Below are 13,843 nucleotides of genomic sequence, written 5' to 3'. Positions count from 1 at the left end.
CATTCAGTAGTTTCTGATTTCCCATCTCATGTATTTTGCAATTTTCTGAGACATCGGAAATGAAAATTCTGCGCAATGACAGAAATTCAGAGAACTGCCAAGGAAGCCTTGCTTAAGAATTCATTCGTCAAAGAGACAGTTTAATTTCCTTTTACTACTCCGTATCACTTAAGCTGATCGATGAATGACATCGGAGCCGGCTACTGGGGACGCCTCCGGGATATTGAAGGCAAGGGTAATGATGGGTGATGATTAGGATGGCTTCCCTGAAGAACGAAGATAGCGCTTGTTGTAATTCTAATGCAGTTCATGGTGCTTAGTAACATTTACTATGTATTTCTCCCATGATAATAATAGTATATTTGAATATGTATGCTTTTCCACGGAGGGTATATTGCGTCTATCTTAAATAAAAACACTTTCGCCCTTAAGAAAGTTTTATGGCACTCGTGAAATGGCAAACTCACATCTGTTTTTCTGAGTGAAAATGCTTCTATAGTTGCACTTCTAATACCTCAAATCAATTTGGCTTTCAGTTAACGATAACTGCATCCCAAAGCATTTCAATAAGAGGCTGTATGTCCACCATTCATCGCCTGTGGAATACAATCACAGCTCTTGTTTTCTGAGCTTGAATCCAAATTCAGCCCATGAGCACACATTCATCAACTTAATGGATACTAAACTGAATCTCTCTCTCTCTCTCTCTCTCTCTCTCTCTCTCTCTCTCTCTCTCTCTCTCTCTCTCTCTCAAGATAGTCAATTTGTTTTATGATATCAGAAAAGATGATCAAGTAGTCTATTACAAATTATATATATATATATATATATATATATATATATATATATATTTATATATATATATATATATATATATATATATATATATATATATATATATATATATGAATGCGAAAATAGATTGCAATATTTCATGTGTTTACGTATATCTATGCCTTGGAGAGCTGTTTGAAGTAGCACTCTGAATGCCTTTGAATGATGCCGGTAAGGCATTCATTCAGTCACATTACATACGAAGGTATTAGGTTACGATGGATTTTCCACCAATTATTTCTGCCTGCACAGTGCTTAAGAGGATGATTACGTGATTAGTGTATAAGGAGTAAGAATTGCTGAAAGGATAAGAAACGTAGATATGAAGTATAAATGATATTAGGTATATATCGTTTTTCAAAGAATTCCATGTACAAACGATATATACCTAATATCATTTATACGCCTTTAAAGTGGTATAGGTATGTTGACGATATTTTAGCTGTTTTGCCTGCTGGTATTGATGTAAATGATTTACTCCGTAATTTGAATAACCAGGTTACCATCCATTAAGTTTACGTTAGAATTAGAAAAAGACAATTGCCTCTCTTTCTTAGATGTTTTAATACATAGAGAACAATTTCAATGTAAATTCAGTATTTATAGGAAACCAACCAACAACTTAACTTATGTCCATTTTTATTCAGGCCATCACCTCAACATCAAAATATTAATTTTTTCCTCTATGTTTTTTTGAGCCTTGCGCATTGTCAGTCCCAGTATTTGGATAAATAAATTGAATACATAAGAAAAGTAGGGACAGATTTATGTTATCCTTCACGTATACTAGATATTTGTTATAACAAAGCCCACAAAAAGTTTTATAGTGAAAGTAACATGAAGAAAGAAACCCCTAAGAACATTCTTAGCTTGTCTTATTTTAGTGGTTTTGAAAACATGAAATCATTGTTAGAACCTTTTAATGTAAACCTCGTTTTTTCTTATAATAACACACTCAAAAGAATGTTAATAAAAAATAGCCCTAAAGAAAACAACAACATAATATATAAAATTCCATGTTTGGATTGCCCCTCTTTTTATATTGGCCAATCTAGCAAAGATTTAGATGTACGTATTAAGCAACATAAGTATTCAGTCAAAACTGGACAAGCATCCAATGCTATATTCATTCATTTAAGTGAAAACTCTCACAGGATAAATTGGACTGAAAGTTCAGTGATTGCCAGATCGAAAGATTTCTCTTCAAGAAATCTATTGGAGTCCGCTATTATCCAGCTTACTTCCAGTTGTAATTTTAATCTTAGTCCTGGCATGTATTATTTGGACCCCTGTATTAGAAAAATGTTCAAGAATGACCTAAAAGATAAAATCACTGACTTAATTACAAGGTAGCTACTTGATATATATTTTCTATATATCCGTATGTTTAATATATTTTTTTATTTGTAAAAATGCTCATCTTGCAAAAAGTTATTATTGTTTAAAAAAAAAAAGAGAATTATTGTGTTGTACTAAAAATATTTAGGTGGTCAGTCACGAACCTATATAATCTTTTAATTGTCCTGTCCCTGCTCCTGAACGGTTGATCCTAATCCTTTGTAAAAACCTCTTAAATATTTAATCCTGTTTTGGCAGTTCTACTAATTCTTCAATTGTGTTGGATTCCAGGTACATATGTTTCCTTTATAATCCCCATCTATCATTTATATGAGCTTTCTTTGTAAACATACTTTTATATTTCTTCAGTCTGCTAAGTAAAGGACATAGCATCGAAAGGCCTCGCAGCACTCCATATATTCATCACGTTCCATATTTTCGTGATTCAGTTATACATATATATATATATATATATATATATATATATATATATATATATATATATATAATATATTCATCTCCTTTTTTTGTGACATCCAGTGTCGGAATGATCCCTCTCCAAAGTTAACAGTTGATAGTGACAGCGATGCAATAGTTTGTGTGACTGTGACTATGGGGACCAGGTTTGGTGGCCAGGGTTGCTATGGTAACGCACAAACTCTTTTCTCATTGGCTGACACACAGCCAATGGTGACACCTGCTGTCTTCAAAAAGCGCGGTTCACCGCTGTGTGTGAACGATGTCACTGACTTGTATGTATCGTATCTCACCGCGCGGTTAAAAACGCCCCGTGTGAACCTACCCTAACTTCGTTCGTACTACTGTGCAGTCTGTAACCGGCAGATTCGCAGCCATTTCTCTGCTTGCCTAACATCCATCACATATGCTGATGGCCACAGAGGAAAAGATTCAGGCTTTCTTGTCGTGTTTTGTGAGAGCATTTTTTTTTTGTGTTGCTTGTCGTCGGTGTTTGTGTTGAGTAGTAAGTTTTTCCTTATCAGGTGCATATGGTATGCAAAAGATTCATATGGCTGAAGTACCTCAATACTTCTGCAGTATGTTTTCTAATCTAGCCTAGCCAAATCTTCTCAGATAGAGTATACAAAAACTCCAAGAAGGATTGTTATTTCTGTTTTCTTGGAAGATCAACCCAAGTAAGAGAACCACTGGTTGTTAGCAGCCATGACCAAGGAATCCATTCATGTATTATTATCAAACATGAACTAAGGTTCAGCCCGTTAGTTTTATGTTATACGAAGATTTTGATTACTGCATTTATATTTTTGATTTGATGTCGTTGTTGAAATGTAATGCAGAACGCATGCCTGTTGTGTACTGAGAATCGTATTCAAAAGTAATACAAGAACACTTGATCCGAGGGGAAGATATAAACTTTTTAGAAAGTGTTACATCGATTAAGTTTTTTAGGAATTTTTTTTGTTATATAAGCTCCCTAACACTGACTGCTACATTTGCTTGCATCAAATTTTATGTTGCACCCTTTTTATTTTCAGGCTTCATTTTATTCTGTCAAACTTTGTCAGCGTGGCACTTTTTCCCAGTTTATGTTAGTCATAAAGAATATTTAATTTTACCTTATTTTACGTTTTTATTTCAGTGTCAATTGCTTATCGCATCTTTTAATTTTCCTTCCTACTAAGAAGTGAGTTTGACAACAACTTTATCACCACTGGTTTCTAATGAGCCGCGTCGACCTAGCCATTCTTTTGGAAAATCTGGGCTTTTTAAAAAATGTTTCCCGTCATTTTGCTTTAAACTGTGTAAGGAACTCTTTGTCAGCTACAGGTCAAGCCAAAAGAGGTCCAAGCTAGATATGATAAAATGTGAAGTTTTAAGAGAAATTAAACAATGACATTGATTTGAAAATTAATAAGAAATTCATCCCAAATTCTTAAGCGTTCAACACGTAATGGTGTCCTTCAACATAAACGGCAGTATAGTTTATAGCAAGTGAGAACAGCTATAATTGTTATGCAGGTGTTGATAAGGATCCTGTAAAGGAACCACTGGGGCTGAAAGTGCAACAGTGGCTTAATTAACGAAGAAATTTACAGTAGGAAATATAAAGACTTTTGATTTATAAGTTTGAAAATCCCACGATCTTATGTAAATACTAGCACGTACACATACTGTAAATATACATACATACATGACACGCCCTCGCACTCAAGGATTATCTACTTTTAGCAGTAGGTGAAAACAAAATTTTTTTATAAGAACTAACCTCTTTATGATGGCGTAAGTAGTATCCACTGACAATTCTCAATATATCATGAAATATAGACAAACCTAATAAACATTACCGGGCAGATAAGATTTCACCTTGTATATAAGCATGACGATGTCGTTTGATGACCGTGTCCAAAGCACCGATAACGGAGTCAGTGGGTGCAGCTGCGCTTTGCACCTGATTAATTTCAGATAAATCAATCTTAGAAATATAGCGCCGTGTTGGGATGGAAAATGTCTAAGCAGTAGCTTGGTTAGCTCCTTTCTGAAGCTCCTTTCTGAACGACACATCAAACGACTGGCGTTTTGTAGAATGTGGATGGCTTAATGATTTTACCTTATTACAATCATTATTATTATTGGCACAACAAAGACCTGACCTGATGCTTGCATTTTATTGAGGCCTTCAGTGTCGCATGACGCTGGAGGCTGTGATAAATATGAACATGATAATGATGATAATCAAACATGCACCTCTGAATTTCTCGATTTTCTCACCCATTTGACTAACCTTACTCCTATGAACATTAAATCGGAAGAGGAAATAAATATAGACACACTAATCTCGGCCATTTCTGTTCGTGGAGTTCTCTTTCCCTTAACATTTAAGTGAATATGTTTATTCAAGTCTACCGCTTCTATTCATCAGCTGTCTATGATATCTTTATAATAAATATTTAATCCACCTATCCTCTTGCTTTCTAAGCCCACACTCTCTTGCTCTGTCACGCTTTTCGTTGCGCGTCTTACTTCTCCGATCAAGACCGCTCTGCAAGCCCTCCCACACAAGTCGTTCAGCGTCATGTCCCCAGTATTCGTAAATTCTCCTCTTCCGTCTTTTCACTTAGATAACAGACGAACAACCATTCTTCTTATCCATGACCTAGAAATGTTTCCATCAGCAAATTCTACCTTACAAACTCTTCTTAGCAACCTAGAAAGTCTCAACACCATTCCTCAGCAATTCACATTGATTTCTAATCTCAACTTTTTTATTTACTTCTTTTTTCTATTTCCAGGGCTTACTTACACAACCTTTCCCAGATACTTACACAACCTTTCCCAGTTCTGCATTTCAGCATTAGAAGACTCTTCAAAATAACCATGTCATCTGCACAAAACTGATTTCTCTAAGTCTAAGAAGCCGTTGCTCTTAGCATGTTTCTCTTCATGGAGCTAACGTCTAAGTCAACTACTTTTGATAATCGTTCTGTTTCTTCTTAACAATATCTCCCCCACTTTTTCATTGTTATCATGATTTTTTCTTCTCGCGTTCATCTCTGGATTCTTCCATTTATTCAACCTTCCTACTATCTAATGTTGTTACCTCTGCCCCCATAATCATTCCATGCTGCCCTTAAATCTTATCCCTGAATGTTTCAGACACCCTCGTGCCCATATCTGTTTATTATCATTATTATCATGGAAATACCGCATGTGCTAAAAGATGGAACCTAAGCAAAAGAAGTATATGTACAAGTAAAAGATGTGGAACTGGAGCAGGTGAGGAAAGAACTAGGGTGCCCCCTTGCGCTTTTTGTCTATTTTACTTTTGGAATTCCTCACCAATCAAAGCAAATGAGCTTATTTCAGCATAAAATTCTTTATTTTCTTCCAAGCTATTTGATAAATTTCGAAAGCTACTGAAGAGAGGTCATTCAAAAAAGATTTAAATTAAATATGCTATTTGCAATTGCATGGTTTATAAGAGAACTCCTACATCATCGGCACATTGCAATTACTCAGCTGAATGGGGTTAAGAACTTTCGACTTGATAGTTGATTTACTGATGATTAATATTATCATTTTCAATTCCACTAATCTTTTCCAAGTTATTATTCTGTTTATATAAATGAAAAAACTTCGTTCATGTTTTGATGCCAGAGAAGCGAATTTCCTTGTTTTTTCTGTGGTCTTAAAAGACATTTCTACAATTTTCTTTATGGGCTGGTTTCGTACAGTTCGCATTAGGGAAAGAATGGAATACTGTAACTATTAAATGTTGTATTAAATATATATATATATATATATATATATATATATATATATATATATATATATATATATATATAAAATATTTGTTAGGATAAATATAATATTTCACACACCATTCTGGCTTATCTGTTCTATTGATAAACACCTTACACAAAAATTTCCAAAAAATACTCTCTCTCTCTCTCTCTCTCTCTCTCTCTCTCTCTCTCTCTCTCTCTCTCTCTCTCAATGATCGACGTGTTAGCTGAATTCCATGTAGACTTCTTTGATCAGACGTGGTTCAGATGACTCAGTGTCCCAGCTGCGTTTAGACATAATGCAATAAAACAGGACTTCGTTTTTTCTCTCCTTTTTATTGACAAAAATAGCCTGCGGATCAAACTTTCTATCCAAAGAAATTATTTTTAGCATTGTTTCTCAAGTCTGTTATGTGTACATAATCGTTTAAAATTTCTGGTATAATTATATCGCAATTGTTCTGATACATTGCCTAAACAATTTTCCCTTTTTCATTTACCAATATCATGCAGTTTTGTTGTTAGGGTATTTAACCACTTATTCCCCTTTCGTTAATATATTTTTCCATTTCCATTTAAAGTGGTCTTTAATTATATTTCCCATCAGAATTACTTTATAATTATTTTAGTTTTGTAGATCCTTGACGTGTTTTAATTTTCAAATCAAATATGGCATACCAATCAATAATCAGCCTTGCTAATCTTCACCCATGCGTAATGCACATATTGGAACTATAGTCAATTTTCTCAAGGGATCAGTTAACCCAGTAACAACAATAATAATTTATTTGCTTTGTTATTCTCTTTATTTAATGAGAATTCGTTCTTCGTTCAAGGAAGTTGGAAAATTGATCTTGTAAAAGTTTTATTAACTAGCATTTTTAAATCTCAAAAATCCCATTCAGTTTTCAGCGAAGATCGAGGTTAAAGAAGTCAGCTGAATTTACCGTACGAACCCCAGTGATAATGCCATTTTTCAACGCATGTATTCAAAACAATCTGATAAGTCTTTCAGTGATAGCAACTAGTGTGAAGGCTCATCTACATGGACGAGTATGATGGGCCTGTGTCGTGGAATTAAACATACTTATCGCGGAAAATCCTTGAGGACCAGGGGTCAATGAGTGATGCTATGCAGCGAGGGGTGAGAGTCGCCGCTCCTTCACAGGAATGGGGCAGTGTGGTCTGGCATCAGATTTTCACATGTCACGAAGAGAAGAAAGTTAAAGGAAAGAAGATGGCTATTTTGCCAGGAACGAGGCACTTTTCCGTGTCTTACGTCTGCAAAAACTCAAGTATATACTGTTCAGCAATGCATTAAATGCTTGAATTAAATAGCAGCAAACGCTAATGAGCATAATTTATCAAGTTTCCATATTCTTTGCCGATGGCATTATTTCTTTTACTAAGCTTTCAATATGAAGGATACTTCAAGTTACATAGACTAACCCCCTGAAGGTATCTTCTGCATTTGTGTGTGGTCTGCGGATCACTGCGATCGTAATAGTTACCGAATCTTGATTTTCACTTTTTCTACATCATCCACACGAAACCTGAACACTTCTACTGTACACCTATTCTGGTGCTAAGCGTTAGACCAAAGAAAAACCCAGTTACCCAGTCATATAACTAAAACTCCATGGAAATTTACGTTTGGTATTTCACTCCGTCATGCCAAATTCACCTCATAAAAAACACTTTCTGAAAATCAAATGTATTTCAAATTTCATTTCATCCACTTGTAATAACTAAATTACTTCTCGTAGAGGGACAGCAGAAGAAAGGACCAGAATGTGCAACGACTTCATTCCTTGTTTTTTTTTTGTTTTTTTTTTAGCTATATACTGATCCTCTTAAAGGAAGTAACTCCGGGAACAAGAGTGAAAGGCCATCAACGTGACTGAGTCAAATATTTCCACACCAGCAAAGCCTCTTCGTAAATTTATGACGCCTCTTCAACACGGAAAGGTTTATGCACCATAGCCCTTATTTTATGTTGACTATACTCTTGCGCTTTTAAGCGATCTAGACAACTCTCCAAAATTTCTAAATGCCTTCATTCCAATATTTATTTTGTCATCATGTCTATGATTTCCAAATCATTCCTCTTCATTTCTTTTCCCATTCAAACTTCTTTTGCCCTAGTGTTTTCTACACAGATACAAAACACCATGTTTTTATTTTTTAATACTGAACGCCTGCTCTTCATCTTTTTAAAAGTTGAATGTATTAATAATCCTTTCATATATTCGTTCTTTTGATTTATCAGACCAACTTATTTAGAATTTACACCACCAATCCCCTGGGTACGTATTCTCCCTCGTACTTTGTAAGCTGTCCTCAGCGAACTTATTTCCAAACAGAGCATTTAGTACCAAATAACAAACTGATGAAATTTGCTGTTGCGCTCTTCCAAAATCCCTTGTAAGACCGCACTCACTTACATAGACTCTTTTAACTTTGGTTACTGTAACATTCACTGGTGAGTTCTCGTGCCTGAGAGCGCAATCAGGCACACTCCCCCACCCCCACCACATTTTTGGCACTTCACTGTCTTTTCAAACCTGTATGAAAAAGGCTAGTCAGAGAGCTAAAGTTGCAGATTCGTGTGAGAAGAAAGTGCCTTTATTTTACTTCGTATTGTGCCTGTTTTCTGATTTTTTACTTCCTGTGTTCAAATTCATCATGAATGTTCTCCCAAGTTCTCATGTAGCATGGGTAAAGAAAGTTTCTGGCCTGGCATAGTGTCCTAGTAACACCACAATGCCCTTTTTTATTTTAAATTCATAGAATAATCTTTAGAAGTAGTTGAACGATTCTTGAAAACCTCTCCCTCCACTAAAAGGACGTAGGTGTGAGGACCCCTCATTCTGTATGAGCAGCTGGTAGACCATGCCAGTTGGTTGGCAGCCAAACTCTGGCACCCCCTGTGCCCAGCAGGAGTTCTTTCTTGCCCATCGTAATCTGGTATTGGTCACGCTTCTGACTTTAGAATCCAGGCCCCTTCAAAAAGGAATCAGTTCTCGGGTGTTAAAAGGAGGAGAGGACCTCTGGCACTTCGTAAGGGAGTAAAATCAGAAAAAAAAGAAAATATCTAACAAACCAAGAAGAGACTCAGAATGAATATATCACACATAGGTCAAATAGTGGTCAATGCATTTGTTCAGGCTATCAAAATGAAGAAAGTAAAGAAATCCTATTTATTCTCTTTTAAATGACCCATAAAAATAGGAATAAAATATAACCATCAGTGGCACAACCTAAAACTAGAAACATGATTCAAGCAACTTAGGATACAACAAAAATTACATAATTTTAAATGTGAAAGATTAAGAATTTACTCACTACCAACAGAAAGGCGAATAGAAAATTTATATTAAATTTTCCTCGAGAAGTACGAAAATCCTTAACCACCTCATCGTAAAGCAATGGAAGACAAGATGAAACGTACCCAAGTGTATAACTTACTTTTAAAATACATAAAAAGAGTCAACACAAAAATGACCTAAAGTCAAAAACAACATTCACAATGATCACTGAAGAGAGAGGAATGCAAAAGAAAGAGAAAGATAATACGAAAAACTGAAATGAAATATAAGAAAACAAAGAGGAAATGGGAAAAGCAATATAGAAAGTATTAGCAGAAAGAATTAAAAACTAAAGATTTTACTAATATGTATGAAAGATAATAAAAAACGGATAAAATGACGGAAGAGCGAAATAAGTGGAGAATGGGTGAGTTAGAAAAAGACATAAGAGGAAAATAATGAAAAAAGAAGAAAAAAATGGGGAGAGAACGACAGAGAAAGAAAGAAATGAACGGAACTAAGGCAATAAGAGAGAGAGAGAGAGAGAGAGAGAGCAAATAAATAGAGATCATTTCAGAGCAAGAGATAACAGCAAAAGGGTCAAACGGGAAAAATAAGAGTAGAGAAATTAAAAAGAAGACAAAGATAAGAGATGGTGAGAGAAAAGAGAAAAGGGAATAACAAAAATTAAAGAAAGGAAAACAGCAAGAAGAAAAAGGTGGGTGTCATAGTAATAATATTACTATTATCATTATTACTGGGGTGCCTGTTCCGTCAAAAATGACATGAATGCGAGCTTGTAGGAAAGAACCCTCCTGTATTCTTAAGTATGGCTGTGTTGGTTTGAGGAGCTCCACCGTTCGGCCTTAGATTTTCACAGCCATTTTTTGTCTCGTGTATTTTTAAAGTCTAAATTTTATTCTTTTGTTGACTTTTTTTTACTCTGCTTGTACTCTCTTGACTTTTTCTTCTTTTTCGAATTTGGAAATTCTGATCTGTGGAAACTATAGAAAGTTAATGGCCAAGTTAATGATTATTTTCAATAATGGTGGAAAACTACCAAGGTTCTCAGATAATTTTAAATCTAGTTTTTTTTCTTTAATTTCAGACACTAACCCATTTAGCTTTGAGTTATATTTTCTCTTTGTGTACGAGAGGCACAAAAGACTAACTTTCTGCAAAGCAATAATGCGATTTTAAGAATTCGACTGTTTGAAATTTCATTAATTATAAGTCTGACGCAGTTACAAACATTATATGCAACTTACATCACATGTTATTTTAGTCTTAAGAGTTCTGTCAGTCTCATTTGAGTCATACTATTGTTGATTAAGCTTTACTGCAAGAAATATCTATATATGGGTAACCTTCTATCACTAGTTCTTTCAGATTTATATACGGAGTTTTTATTGAAAAACATTTCATTCCTAAGATTATTCAAGTATTTGTGCCATGGTTTCGGTACTTAGATGATGTTTTGGACATTATACTTAAAGACATAGATGTAAATAAGCTTATGGAAAAACTGAATGAACAAGTACAATGTAAACAGACGTGAACATTTTCAGTGGAAATTTAGCTTATATAGAAAATAACAAATGATTTAACTATGAGCATTAATTTGAGGACATGATATTAATATGAAAATATGTGTATTCCCTCCAATGTTCCTGCGAGCTTTGCAAGTTTTCAGTCCTGATTTTCTGGATGACGAACTGCAGAGCATTAGCAATACAGATACGGACTTGTGTTGTCTTGCTCATATTTTGGATACTTGCCACAATAAAACCGTTTAGACATTTTTTAATAAAAGTGACGGGAAGGAAAATTACTTAAAAACCATTAAAAAACAAGAAATTGTGCAAGGTAAAGCTTAAATTTCTTGTAGAGAACACTCGCACACCAAAAAAAATAATAAACTATTTCCAGAATTATATTGCTTTCAAATTACAACCATGATTCAAGTTATAAAACTTTGTTAAATACTTGATGTATATGTACTGAAATAATAATATGAACGGTGAACTCTTTACTATGAAAATCACCATACCGTGGGCCATGCTGCCACCTGAAATGATTTACCTGTGATTAATGTAACCTTACCGACAGGAATTAGAGAATGTCTTGAAAGGATAAGTACTTATAACATTACGATTAATTCATCTTGACAGTTATATATATATATATATATATATATATATATATATATATATATATATATATATATATATATATATGTGTGTGTGTGTGTGTGTATAAATATATACATATATATATATATATATATATATATATATATATATATATATATATATATGATATATATATATATATATATATATATATATATATATATATATATATATATATATATTTATATATATATATATATATATATATATATATATATATATATATACATACATATATAAAACCGTCAAGATGAATTAACCATAATGTTGTAAGTTCCTTTCAAGACATTCTCTAATTCCGGTCGGTAAGGTTACATTAATCACAAGTAATTCATTTCAGGTGGCAGCCTGGCTCACGGTATGGTAATTTTCATAGTCAAGAGTTCACCGTTCATATTAGCATTTAAGTATATATACATCAAGTGTTTAACAAAGTTTTATAACTTGAATTATGGTTGTAATTTGAGAGCAACATAATTCTGGAAGTGGTGTATTTCGCTTGGTGTGTGGGAGTGTTCGCTACAAAAAATTTAAGCTCTATCTTGCACAATTTCTTGTTCTTTAATGGTTTTTAAAGTTAAAAGTTACTGGCATTAAGGTACTTTCATTCGCATTCTATAAGGAAACGGATTACGATTTTCTTTTCCTTGTCGACTAGTTTTTGAATCACCAGCCAAATTTGAAGCTTTGATAAAGGATGGAATCTTTTAAATTCTTATAGTGTCAAAGCTGGTGACTTTCCATGGAAACAATGAAAGATATTTACCCTGAAACATCATTTCTTCTCCCTGTTTAACTTCGGTCCTGCCTAATTGTTTATCTTTATTTTGTCGTTTCCTTTTATTTTGTATGATGATGTTTCCAATACATAACATTTCTCTCGAAGTCCTCTGTAGTCTTTTCTAGAAATGTTTGAAGACAGTCATTCGTAGAAAATCAAAACCGTAAAAAATACTTTGTTTTCGAAGCTAATCTCATTTTCGATTACTACGTTCCAGGTTAAAAAAAAAACATCGAATAGATATCCTATTTGATCCACAGCTATTTAACGAAGCCTCTCGCTTTTCTACCTGAGTCAGCAGTACTCAGACAACCTACCTGGCTTCTTCTCAGACCCCTCCTAAAGGGATACCTGAGTCATTCTGATACCTACAGTCACTTGTTTACCTGGGTGTAATTTTACATCGAAATTTACTCCCTTATAGCGTGCGTTACCTGATTCTTTGTTATCTTATGTTACCTGGTCTTTTGGGGTTACCCTTTCATCCCAGTTCTTGCTGTCTTGTTCTTCTCTTTGTTACTCTGTCTGTTAGTATGATTCCTCAAGAAATTACTGAAGAAACTTGGAACGTTCATAGTGTGTCGGCCATGTGCAGATTGCGGAATGTGATCCGGTATGAATCAGGTTACATGTGAGGCACCGTTTTTTCCCTTTTCATGACCTGTCTTCGATTTTGGGTTCGATCTGAATCCGGTTCATCACCTTTGTGAGACCCCTTTTTGTATAATTAAGTTAGCGTTTGCAAGATTGCGATTATTTTGCGATTGCTATTACAAGCACCGAATAACCACGAATCTGGTCTACGAAAAACTACGAGTGACTTATTAGAAAGCTTTATTTTACACCGAATGGAATTTTGTTCCCTTTGTTTTTGTGGGTGGTCAATGATAGCGGCTTTATCTTTGGTATATCTTAACTACTTAGTCTAAACTTTCTAGAAATGATACATGCAAACGCTGACAACCTCTTAAAATAAGCATGGAATAATTTGCACCAAGATTTTGTTTGATAAAGTGCAGTAAATTTGTGTTAATGAACGTTCAGGTTGAAAACATGCGTGAATAATACATATTAAACACTGTTCAACCAATAGCAGAGTTTACTACATTACCTTCTGTATAACAAGAA

This window comes from Macrobrachium rosenbergii, chromosome 55 (genome assembly GCF_040412425.1).
Source record: "Macrobrachium rosenbergii isolate ZJJX-2024 chromosome 55, ASM4041242v1, whole genome shotgun sequence".
In the NCBI taxonomy this organism is placed as follows: Eukaryota; Metazoa; Arthropoda; class Malacostraca; order Decapoda; family Palaemonidae; genus Macrobrachium; species Macrobrachium rosenbergii.
Note: the sequence above shows the minus strand (reverse complement) of the source record.